The 18,030-nt window shown below is 39.5% G+C and overlaps 1 long non-coding RNA gene across 1 annotated transcript; it reads left to right on the plus strand.

Moving 5' to 3' along the window:
* The first annotated feature begins 44 nt into the window (after positions 1–44).
* Positions 45–16,862, plus strand: LOC119623877 (uncharacterized). Its single transcript, XR_005239941.2, has 3 exons — positions 45–266; positions 4,076–4,184; positions 10,576–16,862. It is a non-coding gene; the product is annotated as an uncharacterized lncRNA (long non-coding RNA).
* The last annotated feature ends 1,168 nt before the right edge of the window (positions 16,863–18,030 follow it).

Genomic DNA, 18,030 nt, shown 5'->3' on the forward strand with positions numbered 1-18,030 from the left:
CCTCGCACTTCCGGGTTCTGAGGGAACGGGCTTGCGCACAAGCGTGCGTGCGCGTGACCGCCTCCACCGGCGGGCTCGTGAGCGCGCCGCCGCCGGGACCGCTCCTGGGCCTTAGAGAAGACGCGGATAAGGACCAAGGAAAGAGAGAGGTAGCGGTTCCTGAGCTCCCTCGGCGCTTCGGCTCCTACAGCTCTGACTATTCGGACCCTCAGGGTAGAACGGGAGGCGGCCAGTTCCCTGCTCTAAGGAGTTGCCTGCGCTCTGAGGTGAGCTGACAGGCCCCTCCCTGTGAGGTTCGTCAGCGCTGGTGACGTCATGCAAACGTGATGTCAACTCTGGCCGGAACATCTGGCCTGGGCTCGCCAGGCGCCTCGCTGGGCCGGCTGGGAGATGGGGAAGTGCCTGGAGTTGTGCTCACACTCACAGCAGGGACCCTAGTCAGCCCTGACAGCTTCTACACCAACTCAGGGAAGTGATTTGCTGAGGTTAGAAGACTGAAGGGTAAAGGTTAATCTCGTCACCATTGCCTAGTTTTCGTCACATCACACACCATCGGTTAACTCTCACCTGTGTCCCGTTCTAGTTCTCCCGGGTCTGTGTTAGCCCAGCAGCTAACAAGCAGAGCCCCTGGCCCAAACTACATTCACCTTCCTTAAAAAGTTACCTTTTTTTTTCTTTTTTTTTTTTTTTGAGATGGAGTCTCGCTCTGTCGCCCAGGCTGGAGTGCAGTGGTGAGATCTCGGCTCACTGCAGCCTCCACCTCCCGGGTTCAAACGATTTTCCTGCCTCAGCCTACCTAGTAGCTGGGATTACAGGCCAGTGCTACCACACCCGGCTAATTTTCGTATTTTTAATAGAGACGGAGTTTCACCGTATTGGCCACGCTGGTCTTGAACTGCTGACTTCAAATGATCTGCCTGCCTCAGACTGCCAAAGTGCTGGGATTGCAGGCGTGAGCCACCGCGCCCGGCCAAGGCAGATTTTTAAACATGACAAAGGTGAAAGAGAGTGAAGGGAGCAATTATACCGTTTTGGAATAATTAAGGAGGCTTCCTGGAGGAGGGTGTGATGGCTCTTGATGAATAAATAGAGATAATCAAAAAAAAGTGTGGTACTATCACCAAAACCAATAGACAATAAAAGAGATTATAAAACTCATAAACATACCCATGTAATATGAGAATTCCTTAGGTAATGAAGGTGACATCATAAATTCGTGGGGGAAGAAACCTATTCAATTAATAGTGAAGGAAACATGCTTAACCATGGGAAAAATAGACTGTCACCTTGTTTCCTGAAGGAAAAAAAAAAGTGTAAAACACAAAACCAGAAACCAGAAAAAATACAAGTGACTAATTGATCTAAAGATAGAGAAGAACCTTCTAAATATAAAAGAATTGGAAGAACTTAAAAAGAATGAGATTGATTTGACTGTGTAAAATACCTAATGTAGATGACGGGTTGATGGGTGCAGCAAACCACCATGGCACATGTATACCTATGTTAACAAACCTGTCTCACGTATCTTGAAACTTAAAGTATAATAATTTTTAAAAAGTGCCATCCTGGGGAAAAGATATCTATATGTCAGACAAAGGCTTAATGTACTTAACATATCAAGATCTCTTACTAACCAGTAAGAATAAAAGGACATGACTATATAAGTCCCCAAAGAAATATAAAACTCAAATAAGTCTTTTTAAATACTCAACCTTACTAGTAAAGAAATGCAAAATAAACTAAATTCTATTTTTCATCTACCAAACTAACAAAAGAAAGTGTTTAATTTTATCTCAATAGTTTTGGGGGTACAGATGGCTTCTGTTTATAGGAATAAGTTATTTAGTGCCGATTTCTGAGAGTTTTGGTGCACCTGTCACCTGAGCAGTGTACACTATACCGAATGTGTAGTCTGTTATCTCTCACCCCACTCCCAACCTTCCCTACGAGTCCCCAAAGTCAATTATATCATGTTTATGCCCTTGCATTCTCATAGGTTAGCTCCCAAAAGAAACATTTTAATTGCTGATAAATGTGCAATAAACATCTCCCCATTTTCCCCACCCCACAGACCCTGGCAATCACGATTCTACTCTCTGCTTCTATGAGTTCAACTTTTTTAGATTCCCCATATAAGTGAGGTCATACAGTATTAGTCTTTCTGTGTCTGGCTTATTTCACTTAATGTAAGTAACATCCTCCAGGTTTATCCATGTTGTCACAAATGTCAGTATTTCCTTCCTTCTTATGGGTAAGTATTCCATTGTCTGTGTTTACTACATTTTGTTTATCTCTTCATTTGTTGACAGACACATTGTTTTTGTATCTTGACTATTGTAAATAATCCTTTGGATATAAATGCAGAAGTGGAGTTGCTGGATCATATGATAGTTCTATTTTTAATTTTTTGAGGAACCTCCATACTATTTTTCCATAATCACTGTATCAATTTATATTCCCACCAGCAGTGTACAAGGGTTCCTGTTTCTCTACACCCTCGGCAACACTTGTTATTGCTTGTCTTTTTTTTTTTTTTTTAATAGAAATAGTCTTGTTGTGTTGCTCAGGCTGGTCTCAAACTTTTGGTCTCAAGCAGTCCTCCCACCTCAGCCTCCCAAAGTGCTGGAATTACAGGCATGAACCACCCCACCTGGCCATTTTTTGATAATAGCCATTCTAACACATGTGAGGTGATATCGTATGGTTTTGACTTGCATTTCCATGATGATTAGTTATGTTGAGTTTGTTTTAATATATCTGTTGGCTATTTTTATGTCTGCTTTGGAAAACTGTCTATTCGCATCCTTTGCCCAATTCTTAATTGGGCTATGTTTTCTTGCTGTTGAGTTGTATGAGTTCCTTACATATTTTGGATATTAACTCCTTACCAGATACATGGTTTGCAAATATTTTCTCCCATTGCATAGGTTACCCTTTCATTTTGTTGAGTGTTTCCTTTGCTATGCAGAAGCTTTTTAGCTTGATGTAGTCCAACTTGTTTATTTTTGCTTCTGTTGCCTGTACTTTGGGTGCATGTCTGAAAAATCATTGCCAAGACCGATGTCAAGTGACTTTCCCCCTATTTTTTTTCTAGGAGTTTTATAATTTCAGGTCTGATATTTAAGTCTTTAACCCATTTCAATTTAATTTTTGTGGAGGGTATAAAGTAAGGGTATAATTTTACCCTTTTGCAGGTAGATACCTTAGATACCTAGTTTTTCCAACACTATTTATTGAAGAGACCATCCTTTACCTATTGTATATTCTGGATGCCCATGTCAAAGATTAGTTGACTACATATGTGTGTGTTTATTTTTAAGCTCTGTATTCTTTTCCAGTGGTCTCTGTGTCTGTTTTTATGCCAGTACTATACTGTTTTGATTAGTATAGCTGTGTAATATAATTTGAAAACAGGGAGTGTGATATCTCTAGCTTTGTTGTTGTTTCTCAAGATTGCATTGATTATGTGAGGACTTTTGTGGTTCCATATGAATTTTGGGATTGTTTATTTCTATGAAAAATGCCATTGGAAGTTTGATAGGGATCACATTGAATCTAGATTGCTTTGGGGAGTATAGACATTTTAACAATACTAATACTTCAATCTGTGAACATATATTTGTGTCTTCATTTTCTTTCATCAGTGTCTTACAGTTTTTAGCGTACAGATTTTTCACCTCCTTGGTTAAATTTATTAATAACTATTGTATTGTTTTTGATGCTATTATAAATGAGATGTTTTCTTAATTCCTTTTTTAGGTAGTTTATTATTAGTGTATAGAAATGCAACCAATTTTCATTTGTTGATTTTGTATCCTGCAACTTTACTGAATTGGTTTATTAGTTCTAGTTTATTTATGTATTTCTCTCTCTCTCTCTCTCTCTCTCTTTCTTTTTTAGACAGGGTCTCACTCTGTCATCCAGGCTAGAGTGCAGTGGCATCATCACAGCTTACTGCAGCTTTGACCTCCTAAAAAGGTCAGGGCTCAGGCGATCCTCCTACCTCAGCCTCTGAAGTACCTGGGACTACAGGCCCACACCATCACACTCGGCTAATTTTTTTTATTTTTTGCAGAGTCAAGTGCTGCTATGTTGCCTAGGCTGATCTCAAACTCCTAAGCTCGAGCGATCCTCCTGCCTCGACTTCCCAAAGTGCTAGTACGGGCGTGAGCCACTGTGCCCAGGTGGGTTTTCTATGTATCAGATTATGCCATATGCAGAGATAATTTAATTTCTTTTCTGATTTGGATGACTTTTATTTCTTTTTGTTGCCTAATTACTCTGGTATATTCCTTCTTTAATTTGTTGAGAGTTTTTATCATGAAAGATGTTGAATATTATTAAATGCTTTTTCTTGCATCTACTGAATTGATCATATGATTTTCATACTTTGTTTAGTTAATGTGAAATATCACACTGGTTGATTTGCATATTTTGAACTATCTTTCATCTCAGGAATAAATCCTACTTGATCTTAGTATATGATACTTTTAATGTGGCATTGAATTTTGTTTGCTAATATTTTGTTGAGGATTTTTGCCTGTAGAGCCTGAAGTCAGGGATATTGGCCTATAATTTTGTTTTCTTGTAGTATCTTTATCTGGCTTTGATGCGAGGGTAATGCTGGCCTCATAAAATGAGTTTGGAAGTGTTCCTTTCTCTTCAGTTTTAAATGCTTGGTAGAATTCACCCATGAAGCTACCTGGTCTGGGCTTTTCTTTTTTCCCTTTCTTTTCTTTTCTGTTTTTTACTAGCCCTGCCAAAGGAAGACCTCAAAAAATTAGCTAAAAGCTCAGAGTCTTTCCTCTCCGCAGGAATCTTGAGTAAAAGGTGAAAATTATATGTGATCTGAAAAGCCAGAATATTGCTGGGTTTTTCTCTATTGGGAAGTTTTTGGTTACTGGATCAATCTCCTCACTCATAATTGATCTGTTCAGATTTTCTGTGTCTTTGTGATTCAGTCTTCGTAAGTTGTATGTTTCTAGAAATTAGAGTACCACCTTGAACTTAACAGATGTTCACTAAATACTTAATTGACTGATTCTTCTTGTCTCATAAGAATGATATAAGAAAATACATAGTGTTAATGACATGTCAAGCTGTTAAAACGTTAAAGTTATAAAGCGAGAAGTTACTTTGAATGGTTCAGCCCATAAGCAGGATATTTTGTATAGCAGCAATAACTATTTGTTTATTTTTATTTTTTTAGAGACAGGGTCTTGCTGTGTTGCCCAGGCTGGTCTCAAACTCCTGGACACAAGTGATCCTCCTGCCTTGGCCTTCCAAAGTGCTGGGATTACAATCATGGGATTACAAAGTGCTGGGATTACCACACCTAGCTTATTATTTGTTATTGGTAATATATATCTATTGTTGCATAATGAATAACCCCAGAACATAGTGGCTTAAAACAATAAAAATCCTTTATTATCTCTCACAATTTCTGTGAGTTGGGAATTCAAAAGTGGATCAGTTGGACAGTTCTATGTCAGTCTCTTATAAAGTTTCAGTCAGATGTTGGCAAGGGCTGTAGTCATCTAAAGTCTTGACTAGAGCTGGAGAATCCCTTTCTACAGTGGCTCTCTCACATTCTTGGCAGCTTGGCCTGAGCTATTGGCTACATGGGGCTCTCCACAGGACTGCTTGAGTGTCCTCACAGCATGGTAACTGGCTTATCCTGGAGCAAGTGATTAAGAGACCAAAGCAGGAGCTGCAATGCCTTTTATCACTTAGCCTCAGAATTCACACATCACCTCTGCCATATTCAGAGCCACCCTCAATTGAATTTGAGCAGGAGACTAGTGAAGGGCCTGAATGTGAGGAAGCAAGCATCACTGTAGGTTATCCTAGAGGCTGGCTTCCACAGATGATGATATTGTCAGCATAGATAATTATTTGTCTTCCTAAAAATATCTAAGGATGGGAGCCTTAACTGCTCCTTCAGTAATATTTTAATATTTTATTACTCAAGAAGCTGTTTCTTAATTTCAGGCAAAGTCTCTCTTAAGTCTAGAAAAACAACTCTGCTCAAGACCGTTGATTTGGTATTGCTCTTTATAGGTCTTTGAAAATAACCCTAGTGACAATGCCAGTGAAAAAACCATTTTAGTTGTAACAACCCATTTTGGGGACAAAAGGGCTTTAAGAACAAAGCAAGGCATTCATTCTTTCATGTATTCAATCAACAATGGACTACATTTAAAATATTTTTGGAGACAAGGTCTCGCTCTGTCACCCAAGCTGGAGTGCAGTGCTGTAATCATAGCTCACTGCAGCATCACTGCTGGGCTCAAGCACCCCTGATCCTGCTTCAGCCTCCTCTGTAGCTAGCACTACAGGCACATGTCATTGTGCCTGGCTCATTTTATTATTTTGTAGGCTGGGCGCAGTGGCTCGTGCCTGTAATCCCAGCACTCTGGGAGGCCGAGGTGGGTGGATCACAAGGTCAGGAGATCGAGACCATCCTGTGAATGGTGAAACCCCGTCTCTACTAAAAATACAAAAAATTAGCTGGGTGCGGTGGCGGGTGCCTATAGTCACAGCTACTTGGGAGGCTGAGGCAGGAGAATGGCGTGAACCCGGGAAGAGGGAGCTTGCAGTGAGCCGAGATCGCGCCACTGCACTCCAGCCTGGGCGACAGAGCGAGACTCTGTCTCAAAAAAAAAAATTTTATTTTATAGAACTGGGGTCTTGCTATGTTGCCCAGGCTTGTCTTGAACTCCTGACCTCAAGCAGTCCTCCCACCTCAGCCTTCCAAAGTTCTGGGATTACAGGCATGAGCCACTGTACTGGCTTGGATAAAATTTCATTTGTGGCCAATATATGCAAAGTAACATATTCCAAAAATGATTTTACAGTTTGTCATTGTGCCAATTAATTACTACCTAAAGTTGATATTGTTTGGGCTTACTTCCCTTTTCCTGATCAATTTTCTGTATGTGATACTAACAATAAAACTGTCATTAATATAGCACTTACTATGTGCCAAGTATTTTATACATCTTTTAGTATAGTATTTTTTTAGTCTTTGAGATGAGGTCTCACTATGATGCCCAGGCTGGTCTTGAACTCCTGAGCTCAAGCAATCCTCCTGCCTTGGTGTCCCAAAGTGTTAGAATTACAGGCATGAGCCACCACGCCTGGCCAGGTGCTTTATATATGACTGATCTTCCTGTAAGTCTTCAAGGTAGGAGTACTTTTAAACACTTGATTATGGAGAAATGGGGGCTCCAAAAACTTAAGTAACTTGTTCAAATACACAGAACTAGTAATTGATAAGGCTAAGATGCAAACCACGGTTTGTGTAGCTTTCCTTCATAAACCTGGCTGCTGTTAGTGATTGTCCATACACACACAGGCCTCCCACCTGAGTAGTAAGAGATTTCCACTTGTTATTCAGGCAATGTCAAATTGTTACGGCAGTTATCTTTCTTATCAACAGTGTGGTTGAAAGATGCTGTTTCAGGGAAAGTCTTTGGCTTACCAAGAGGAATCAAATATTTAACACAGAACAAACTTTTTCATTTTTTTTTTCAGATCATTTGCTAAAAGCACCACACAATTAGCAATATATTATTACATTATATAGCTCTTTAATATCTAACTTTTTTTTTTCTTCGAGATGGAGTTTCACTCTGCCGCCCAGGCTGGAGTGCAGTGGCGAGATCTCGGCTCACTGCAACCTCTGTCTCCTGGGTTCAAGCGATTCTCCTACTTCAGCCTCCCAAGTAGCTGGGATTATAGGCACGTGCTACCACACCCAGCTAATTTTTGTATTTTTAGTAGAGACGGGGTTTCACATTGTTGGCCAGGCTGGTTACAAACTCCTGACCTCAAGTGATCCACACGCTCAGACTCCCAAAGTGCTGGGATTACAGGCATGAGCCACCATGCCTGGCCAACATCTTACTTTCAACTAAATTACTTTTCCTTTCATATGACAACACTCACACATAAACACACTCTTATTTATACTTAATTAGCTCTTCCCATTTTGTTTTTCTATGTGTCTAATTATAATGAGATTTTAAAATCAAGGTTAGGGAATTATACAGAGCAATGAAATAAGAAACTAATCCAAGCTTCAAGAGAGAAATAATATTTTAAATCTGTTCTCTAAATAACCATTGCCCAGTGTTGGTCTAAAGCCATACTGTCAGATATGGTAGCCACTAGCAACATGCGGCTATTTACATTTTAAATGAATTTAAAATGAAATAAAATTTTAAAAATGTACTTCCTTAGTTGTGCTAGTCACATTTCAAATGTTCAGTAGCCTCCTGTGGCTAGTGACTGCCATATTGGACAGCACAGATATAGAAATTTTCATCATCACAAAACTTTCTATTGGACAATGCTAAAAAGAAACAATGTTATAAGAAAGACTTTCACAGATAAGATAAACCAAAATAAACCAAAATGAACAGCAAGATCCATGTGTTATTTTAAATCCTTTTTCACACTTTCATTCTTTTTGACAATGTATATATTTATGTTTTCTTTTTAAATTATATATGTATATACATCAAGTACTCAATAAATTTACCTATGGATATTTTGAATTTAGAAAGAAATGTGTGTGTACTTATATATACAAATTTCTTTCTAAATACAAAATAATCATTTATAAATATACTGAGTATTGTGTAAATTATAGGAGTTGTGCTAAGTGCTTTACATGAATTGACTCATTTAATCCTTAGTACAATGCTGTGTTCATTGTGAAAAATTTGGAAAACATAAAGCATATATAGAGAAATTTGGAAACATAAAGCTTATAAATAAAATAAAGCATATAGAAAAATAAAGCATATTAATCCCCAAACTAAGATAATCACTGTTGACATTTCTAGTGGATACTGTAGTATGCTGCCCAGATCCCAAGATACAGCTACCAGGAATGTTGGCTGTTGCTGGCTTATAATTTAATTCCTCTCTAAAATTGTCTTCAGTGATGGAAACTGCCTCACTCACCATTCCCCTCCTTGGGTCAACCCAAATCCAATGGTTGGTCAGTTGTGGAGGTACAAAGGCATCAAGTCAATTGGCACAATCTGGGACATCCCAGCTTTAGAGTGTCCCGTGAGACAAGTTAAAGTCTCTGTGGCGACTGCCCTGCAATTCACCTTCCCCCTCTGCCCAGTCCTGTCCCTGCTTCCCTTAACAGGTGCTGTTCCTGAGAGTTCTCACCTGTAAATCACCTACATACAAACCTCTACTTCAGAGTCTGTTTCCTGAAAAACTCAACTGAAGTCAACATTTTTGGAATATAAGTTCCATTTTTTTTCTTTTTGCATCCGTCCATTTAAAATTTTTAAATATTTATTTTGCTCTAAAAAATTTGAAATTTTCTTATTTTATATTAAATGTTTAGTTAATAATACTTTATAGATAATTTAGCATGTAACTATCTGCAACAGTATTTTTTTTTTTCTAGATGAGATCTTGCTCTGTCACCCAGGCTGGAGTACAGTGGCATGATCTCAGCTCACCACAACCTCTACCTCCCAGGTTCAAGTAATTCTCGTGCCTTGGCCACATGAGTATGTGAGTAGCTGGGATTACAGGTATGCACCACCATGCCCGGCTAATTTTTGTACTTTTAGTGGAGATGGGGTTTCACCATGTTGCCCGGGCTGGTCTCAAACTCCTGGCCTCATGTGACCTGCCCTCCTCAGGCTCCCAAAGTGCTGGGATTACAGGTGTGAGCTACTGCACCTGGCTCACAACACAATTTTTAACAGCCACCTGGGATTCATATGGCACGTGACACTCAGTCACTCTTGTATTGTTGGATATTTGGTATTCCCTGGTTTTCCTGTGGCCAACCCTAAAACTTAGCAGAGAAACACCCATTCCCAAATCCCTTCTCACTAACCTACCTCTATAATATCTAGGAATATTTAGTTTTGTAGCCTCACTTACAAGTTCCAGCCATTGAGAAATAAGCTCAAGTTTTGTGAGAGTTGAGGGGGAAGTTCCAGGAAACATTTTGCCTTCCGGATAAAATGAGACAGCCAAAGCTGGTATCATTTCTTACCTGTTTCTGCTTGGTAAGGAATGAGATGTTCAGAGCTATCGTACCCATTTTTCATCCGTGAGAGAAAAGAAATTAGATACTTGGCTTTGACAAAATCACTGAACATTTAAACCAATGCTTTCAATCGCCTATCTCTGGATTTCTTGATATGATGAGTAAACTAAGTATTTTTTTAATCTACTGTGTTTGGCAGCTTAAATGTCACTGTTCCTTACATTCATAATTTGAAGTATGCAGTGATAAACATCGTTGTATGTAAATACTTGAATTAACAACTTAACAAAAAAGTCAGGGAATTAGGACCCTACATTTTCAGCATTATTTTCTGCTTGACCTTGTGTGGCTCTGTCCCTAACCTTCTCTCCCATTTTATTTTTCTTGTGGGAACCAGAAAAATAATGCACACAAGGCTTTCTAAAATTTTCTGTTTCCATAAGCAATCATGGATAAATAATTTTATCATATGTGCTAAATCTCAATAGGAGTAAGAATTTTGACAGTGAGGCAATCAGTCATTTTCCATAATTTTTTTTTAGGTTTTTAAAAATCTCATCAATATTGACAAGCCAACCTATTCAGCTTCTCCAATTGTGTACTTCAAAAAGGCAGTAGTGGTTGGAAGAGGAAATAGACCTTTTGTAAGTCAGAAATTTATCTCTTCAAATAGGATGATATAGCAAATGCACCATTCCATAGTGTTCATATCCACTTGTACAGAATCAGCAAGGTTTTTTTGGAGCAAGTTTTGTGTGAACTGAGTTGCATTCTAGACCAAGCCTTGGATTAACTCTCCATGTACTTCCTGGGAATCATTCAGGCCTCCAGGATTGGGATGTTTTATTTCCTCAGCATAAACATGAAGCATCAAAGAAACTGAACTGACTGCCATTTGAGTAAAAAGGAACAATAGTGAATTGAAAAGTAGGTATTGAAATTGTTTGATTTCAGCATTCTGGTGACAGACACTTAATAACACAAATCTGAATCCGATGAGTCCACCTCCGTATCTCCCACTTACCCAGTCTTGAGGCTGCTTCTAATTCTTCAGCCCCACAAACCTTAAGTTGGCTGGTTCTGGCTCAAAGCAAAGGTATGGGAATGCTTTTGGATGTTGTAGAGGATCAGAATGTCGAGATCTGAAGTATCCAAGACAGATGTTTTGACTCATTACCACTAATGTCTTTAGGATAGAAGACGACTCCAGACCTGACCAGACTGCCAGCAGTTTTCTCCAGACTAGACTTTCATTCATGGGCAAAGATTAAAACTGGACTAGCACAATCAACAGAGTGAAAAGCAACCTACAGAAGGGGAGAAAATATTTGCAGATTCTGTATCTGATAAGAGCGCAATATCTAGAATATAAAAGGAGCTCTTGCAGCTCAACAAAAAGAGCACTAATTTTAAAATGAGCAGAGGACAAATGGCCAACAAGCATATAAGAACATAGATACTCAAGATTACTAATCATTAGGGAAATGCGAATCAAAACTACAATTAGGTACTGCCTCATGCCTATTAGGCTAGTCAGATTAAAAAAAAAAAAAAAAAAAAAACAAGTGTTGACATGAATGTGGAGAAATTGGAACTTTCATGCACTATTGGTAGGAATGTAAAATGGTGCAGCCATTGTAGAAAACAATATGGAGGTTCCTCAAAAAATTAAAAATAGAACTACCAGCAATTCTACTTCTGGGTAATTATCAAAAAGAATTGAAAGCAAGATCTTGAAGAGAGGTTCCTACACCCATGTTCATAACAGCATTATTCACAATAGCCAAGAGGTGGAAGCAGCCCAAATGTCCATCAAGGAATGAATGAATGAAGAAAAATGTTACATACATTCAGCCTTAAAAGGAAGGAAATCCTGTTATTTACCACATGTGTGAACCTTGAGGATATTATACTAAGTGAAATAAGCCGGTCACAAAAAGACAAATATTATGTCACTTATATGCAGTAACTAGAGTAGTCAAATTAATAGAAACAGAGTTGAATGATGGTTACCAGGGACTGGCTAGAAGGGGAAAATGGGGAGTTGTTTAATGGATGTAGAGTTTCAGTTTTACACAGCGAAAAGGTTCTGGAGATCTGCTGCACAACAATGTAAGTATGCATGACATTACTGAACTGTAGTGTTTTTTTGTTTCACCATAATAAAATTATTTCTTTAATGAACTGGGCACCAAAGTTCAGTAGGCAAGGAACAGTTTATTTACCTGAATTCTGTTGCCTCCTCTCATCAACTGTTGATCCCACCCCAGGATTCATTGTGTGTCTTAGTATGGTAACATCATTTAACATATCTTAAACATTTCTCTCTCTTTTTTTTTTTGAGACAAGGTCTTGCTCTGTCACCCAGGCTGGAGCGCAGTGGTGTGATCTCAGCTCAGTGCTACCTCCACCTCCCAGGTTCAAGTGATTCTCCTGCCTCAGACTCCCAAGTAGCTGGGACTACAGGTGCATGCCACCACGCCCGGCTAATTTTTGTATTTTTTAAAGTAGTGACAGGGTTTCACCATGTTGGCCAGGATGGTCTTGAACTCCTAACCTCAAGTTATCTGCCCACCTTGGCCTCCCAAAGTGCTGGGATTACAGGAGTGAGCCACTGCACCTGGCCTCATTAAACATACCTTGTTTTTAAAAATATGAGTTATCGGCCGGGAGTGATGGCTCACGCCTGTAGTCCCAGCACTTTGGGAGGCCGAGATGGGCGGATCACGAAGTCAGGAGATCGAGACCATCCTAGCTAACACAGTGAAACCCCGTCTCTACTAAAAATACAAAAAAATTAGCCAGGCATGGTGGCAGGCACCTGTAGTCCCAGCTACTTGGGAGGCTGAGGCAGGAGAATGGCATGAACCCGGGAGGCAGAGCTTGCAGTGAGCCAAGATTGCACCACTGCACTCCAACCTGGGCAACTGAGTGAGACTCTGTCTCAAAAAAAAAAAAAAAAAAATATATATATATATATATATATGAATTATCTTCCTTCAGTATTTTAATTCCTTGACATTTCGTCATGCTCTTTCGACATCTCATCAACACTCTATCAAGGGTCAGCAAACTATAGCTCATGGGCTAAATCTGGCTTGCAGGGTTTGAGAATGGTTTTTTATATTTTTAAAGGGTTATTTTAAAAGAAGAGGAAGAAGAGGAAGGAAGAAAAGGAGGAAGGAGGAGAAGAAATCATATGTGGCTCACAAAACTTAAAATATTTACACTCTTGGCTGTTTGCAGGAAAATTTTGCTAGTTTGCTGACCCCTGAAAACTATATAGCACGTTTCGCATTTTTTGTATTCTGCTGGTGTATTAGGTGCAAGAAATAGAACCAAACTATTTTCAGCAAAAATGGATTTAATGCAGGGTATCTGGAGCTTATAAAATCATTGGAAAGTCTAAAGGAATGGTCACTTAGCAGGCCTCCAGGAATGATTTCTAGAGCAAGTCTGCTGGATGGTCTACTGAGGAGCTGCCATCTCTGCAATAATCAGAAAGGCGCAGGCAGTCAGGGACCTCTAGCAGAGTGTTGAGTGTAAAGACATACTGCCGTACTTGTGATCCAAGGATCAAGAGGCCACTACTGCCCCTACAACTTCCTCTAAACAGGCACAGGGTGGGACCTAGACACTGAAATACTGCTACAGAAATGCCCAATGTATCTACAACTAGTTTTCCAGCAAAAACAAAACATAACTGTAGCCTAGGATCCACCTTCCAAGTGCATCTAATTGGCAGAAGCATAACCCTACCTGTGGGACACGAGGGAAATGTGTCTTTTCCTTCTTTAACCTCTGTATTCAAAGAAAGCACACTAGAAGATTGGAATGGCTAACAGCCAGAGCCAGTCCAGAGTACCCACCACAGCAGGTTTGTTGCTTTAGGCTCTATTCAACTCTTCTCATCTTTGGCCAACTCCTAATTCTTTCCTTTGAGGAACCTTCCCTACCTCCACTGTTAGTGGATTAGATGCCCTTTCATAACCTTCCATAGCTCTTAGCCCTAGCTCTGCAATGTGTTTATCACTCCATGTCATAATGGCCTGATTTCTTGCTGCTGCTTCCACTAGACTAGCTCTTTGCAGAAACTCAGTTTTATTCATCACTGTGTAGGTAATTGGTGTGTATTTGTTGTGAATGATAAATAGTTTATATATTATAACATCCCAAATAGCATTTCTTCTCTTATTTTCTTTGTTCCATATGACTGTGCACTGATACCTGTATACAGTGAAAACTCAGTAAATGTTGTTAACTGACTGGTTTCCTTTTTTGTCAGCGCAAAGAGAAGTTCTACCCATACTCTATATGTGTGTCTTTGTTTGACTCCCTGTGTACCTATATAGGTCAATAAATGCAATGGAACACTAATATTTGAACAGTTTCAACATACTAGGTAATACATGAAGCACTTTATACATACTATCTAATTAAATCCTCACAATTATCCTATGAAATTGATATTTTTATTCTCATTTTATAGATAAAGAAACTGGGACTTAAGTAGCTTGTCCACAGTTACACAATAAGTGACAGAACTGGGACTCACATGGAGGTCTGGCTAATACCAAAATTTGTAACCATGATGATGATGATGATTGTGATAATGATGACAGCTAATAGTTCCAGACTTGGTGCTAGGCATTTTGTGTGTATTATCTCAAGCTACATATTGCCTTGTCTGGAATTGATGCTTAATAGTTGTTACATGCGATAAGGTAAATAAAGCTCTTGATAACTGTGATGTATTTCTGACTCTGCCACTAATTTACTTTGTGACCTCAGGTGAACTACTAAGTCTCTGAGCTCCAGTTTTCTCCTCTGCAAAACAGAGAACAATCTTTATGATACTTTAGTTCAAAAAGTCCAGAACTCCATGAATAAATTCTGCTTAGTTTTTCATTCCATCATTATTACTTCTGTGTGGTAAGATCTTAACTTCTAAATTCTAAGCTCCTATAGGATCTCAATTTTGTTTTATAGTTTTCTTCTGTGGTACCTGGTCTGGTGCTCTGCACAGTACATAACAGGCTCATGGTAAGTATGTATAAAGATATATAGATCCAGATTGAAATTTGTCCAAGGGGAAATATCCATCTTCACAAGAATCTGTGCTTGTTGTCATACAGTATATTCCTTCAGGGGTGACATTCAAATGTAATTTAGGGCTACCACAGAGAAATCAGCACACAGAACCTTCAGAAACCTTTTCTCTTTCTGTAGTCACAGATAAGAGTCTTATCCTTAAAGCAGAGCTGTGATCACTGCCTAAGCAGCTACTCTTATGGCTGAATGCAGAAGATTTCTTTTGTGCTGAGTGCAGGTAAAAAGGTCTTGGCCTGTGGATAATGGCAGATATAGGAAGGAGTGTTCTAGAGGGAACCGACTCTCTATCTCTCTCTCTTTTTCCACCCCACCCCCCATCTCTTATAGGGGAATCAGAGAATCCCAAATCATTTCATAGCTTTGACAAATTACACATGAAGAGTTAATGCCTGATTCCTGAGCAGCAGGAAAATCCCCAAACTGTTGAGAGTCAGCATGGATAGATCCACAAGCTCTTGCTACAGTTTCTTTAAGGACTTGAATACAAAGAATCAACAGAGGTGATTGTATGAATCACCTCTGTATGGAAACTGATATTAAGAATCATTCATCTGACTGGGAAAACACTACATATTAAAAGAAAAAAAAAGAAAACAGAACTCTGTAACCTGTTCATATGTGCATCTGTGCATTTCTTAGTAATGGTCACCATGGTAGCAAAGCAGTTTGACAAGGGTGCCTTTTTAGCACAGTACATATAAAGGAGAAAGATGAACAGCCAATCATGTACTTACTATCTTATACCTTTCTTTGTTTCTTTATTTCCCTTTATTTAATTGTGTTGGTCGTAAATCCATAGCTATTAGCCTCTGACACTTACCTTCCTCAAGCATCAAGTACAGTGCTAGAAATATATTAGGCACTAAAACATGTATGGTATTCATTTATTTGATTGTGTTGATCCTAAATCTGTAGCTGTTAGCCTCTGACACTTACCTTCCTCAAGGATCAAGTACAGTGCTAGAAATATATTAGGCACTAAAACATGTATGGTTATTGACAGAATTAAATGAATGGTATTTCTGGCCAGGCACAGTGGCTCACGCTTGTAATCTCAGCATTTTGGGAGGCCAAGCCTGGCAGATCATTTGAGCACAGGAATTCAAGACCAGCTTGAGAAACATGGCAAAACCCTGTCTCTACAAAAAAAAAAAAAAAAAAGGTTAGCCAGGCATGGTGGTGTATGCCTGTGGTACCAACTACTCAGGAGGCTGAGCTGGGGGGATCACCTGAGCTCAGGGAAGTTGAGGCTGCAGTGACCCATGATTGCAACACTGCACTCCAGGCTGGGCAACACAGTGAGACCCTGTTTCAAAAAAAAAGGTATTTCTGCTGTGTCTTCCTTTCCAAGTGAGAGAGGGTCACTCAGAATTTGATTTTAAGAAATGGCCTCAGCAGGGCTTGGTGGCTTAAACACCTGTAATACCCTGCACTTTGGGAGGCCAAGGGAGGAGGATCACTTGAGACCAAGAGTTCCAGACCAACCTGGGCAACAGAGTGATACCCTGTCTCTACAAAAAAAAAAAAAAAAAAGATTGTTTTAATTAGCTTGACATGATGGCATATGCCCGTAGTCCTAGCTACTGGGAGGTTAAGGTAGGACGATTACGTGAGCCTGGGAGTTCAAGGCTGCAGTGAGCTATGATAATTGGTGCCACTGTGCTCCAGCAAGATCCTGTCTCAATAAAAAAGAAAATAAAAAAAAGAAAAAGAAAAAGGAAATGGCTTCTAAATGTGGAGGAATCAAAACGAGGCCATTTTCCTGATTGGGCTGGCCCAACCTGGATTTCAGATTGAGACGGTAACAGGATGGTGATTAGGTACTCTGAGACACTGTATTGCTAGAAGACTGATACCTAAGTGGTAAGTAGAATAGTAAGTAAATTCACATTCATCAGTGAGGACGTTCAAAGCCCAGAAGCTTTGTGTAAGGACTTACAGTGACAAGTTTGGCAGCAGTTCCTGAAGTGTTTACTGTCAGGCCTGAGTTAAAACTCTGAGGACAAGGAGTTGTACCACTTGGGCTTCAAACTGCGAAAGCTTTTTGAGCCCCTGTCTCCACCTTATATCCAATTAACACTCAGTCTGGGAAGTCTCCTTATTATAACTCCTTGAGTTAATGATAATCTTTTATTATGGTCTTTTCCCTAATGTATTCTTGCATTTCATTTTAATTGTCAGCTGTATAATTGCCCTGCATTTCAGTTACTTCCATTTCTATTTTTAATGTTTGTTATTTCAAGTTTCTTTTTAAAAGAGTTTAAACGTAGACACACCCTCTTATTTTAATAGCCAGCGTGCCCTTATTTGCCACTTTAAAATCTGGGTTCCTGTAGTTTCAACAGATCCTTAAGGTGTGCCACCTCCAGCTTATAGATTGATATTCTAGTCATGTTCAAGGCTGAAAACAGCTGCAAGAATTTGTCCTTGAAATTTTTTAGCAGTTGCTTCCAGTGGCTAAAGTCCTAATTTGTCCAGTCTGGAGGATCAGCCACTGGGACAGGATCATCACCATGTTATCACCCTCACTGGGACAAACTGAGCAGAGCCAGCCACTGGGCAGAACAAGTTATGGAAGGCACTGTTCCCAGAAAGAAACGGGTTAAATCCTTCCAAACCTGCTAAGGAATCTGACCTAGTTTCTTGAAACTAGAATGTAACTTGAAAGTATAATTGGTTGCAAATGTATTTCTTTCTTTCCTCAAAATTACTTCTGAACTCCTGTGAGACAGGGAGAAGGCATTTCTCTTCACATGTACTCAGACTACCACCACTGATAAGTTTGACTAACTCATCATGAAAGTTGGGGAGCAAGGCCAGGTGCAGTGGCTCACGCCTGTAATCCCAGCACTCTGGGAGGCCAAGGCGGGTGCATTGCTTGAACT

Source organism: Chlorocebus sabaeus, chromosome 11 (genome assembly GCF_047675955.1).
Source record: "Chlorocebus sabaeus isolate Y175 chromosome 11, mChlSab1.0.hap1, whole genome shotgun sequence".
Lineage (NCBI taxonomy): Eukaryota > Metazoa > Chordata > Mammalia > Primates > Cercopithecidae > Chlorocebus > Chlorocebus sabaeus.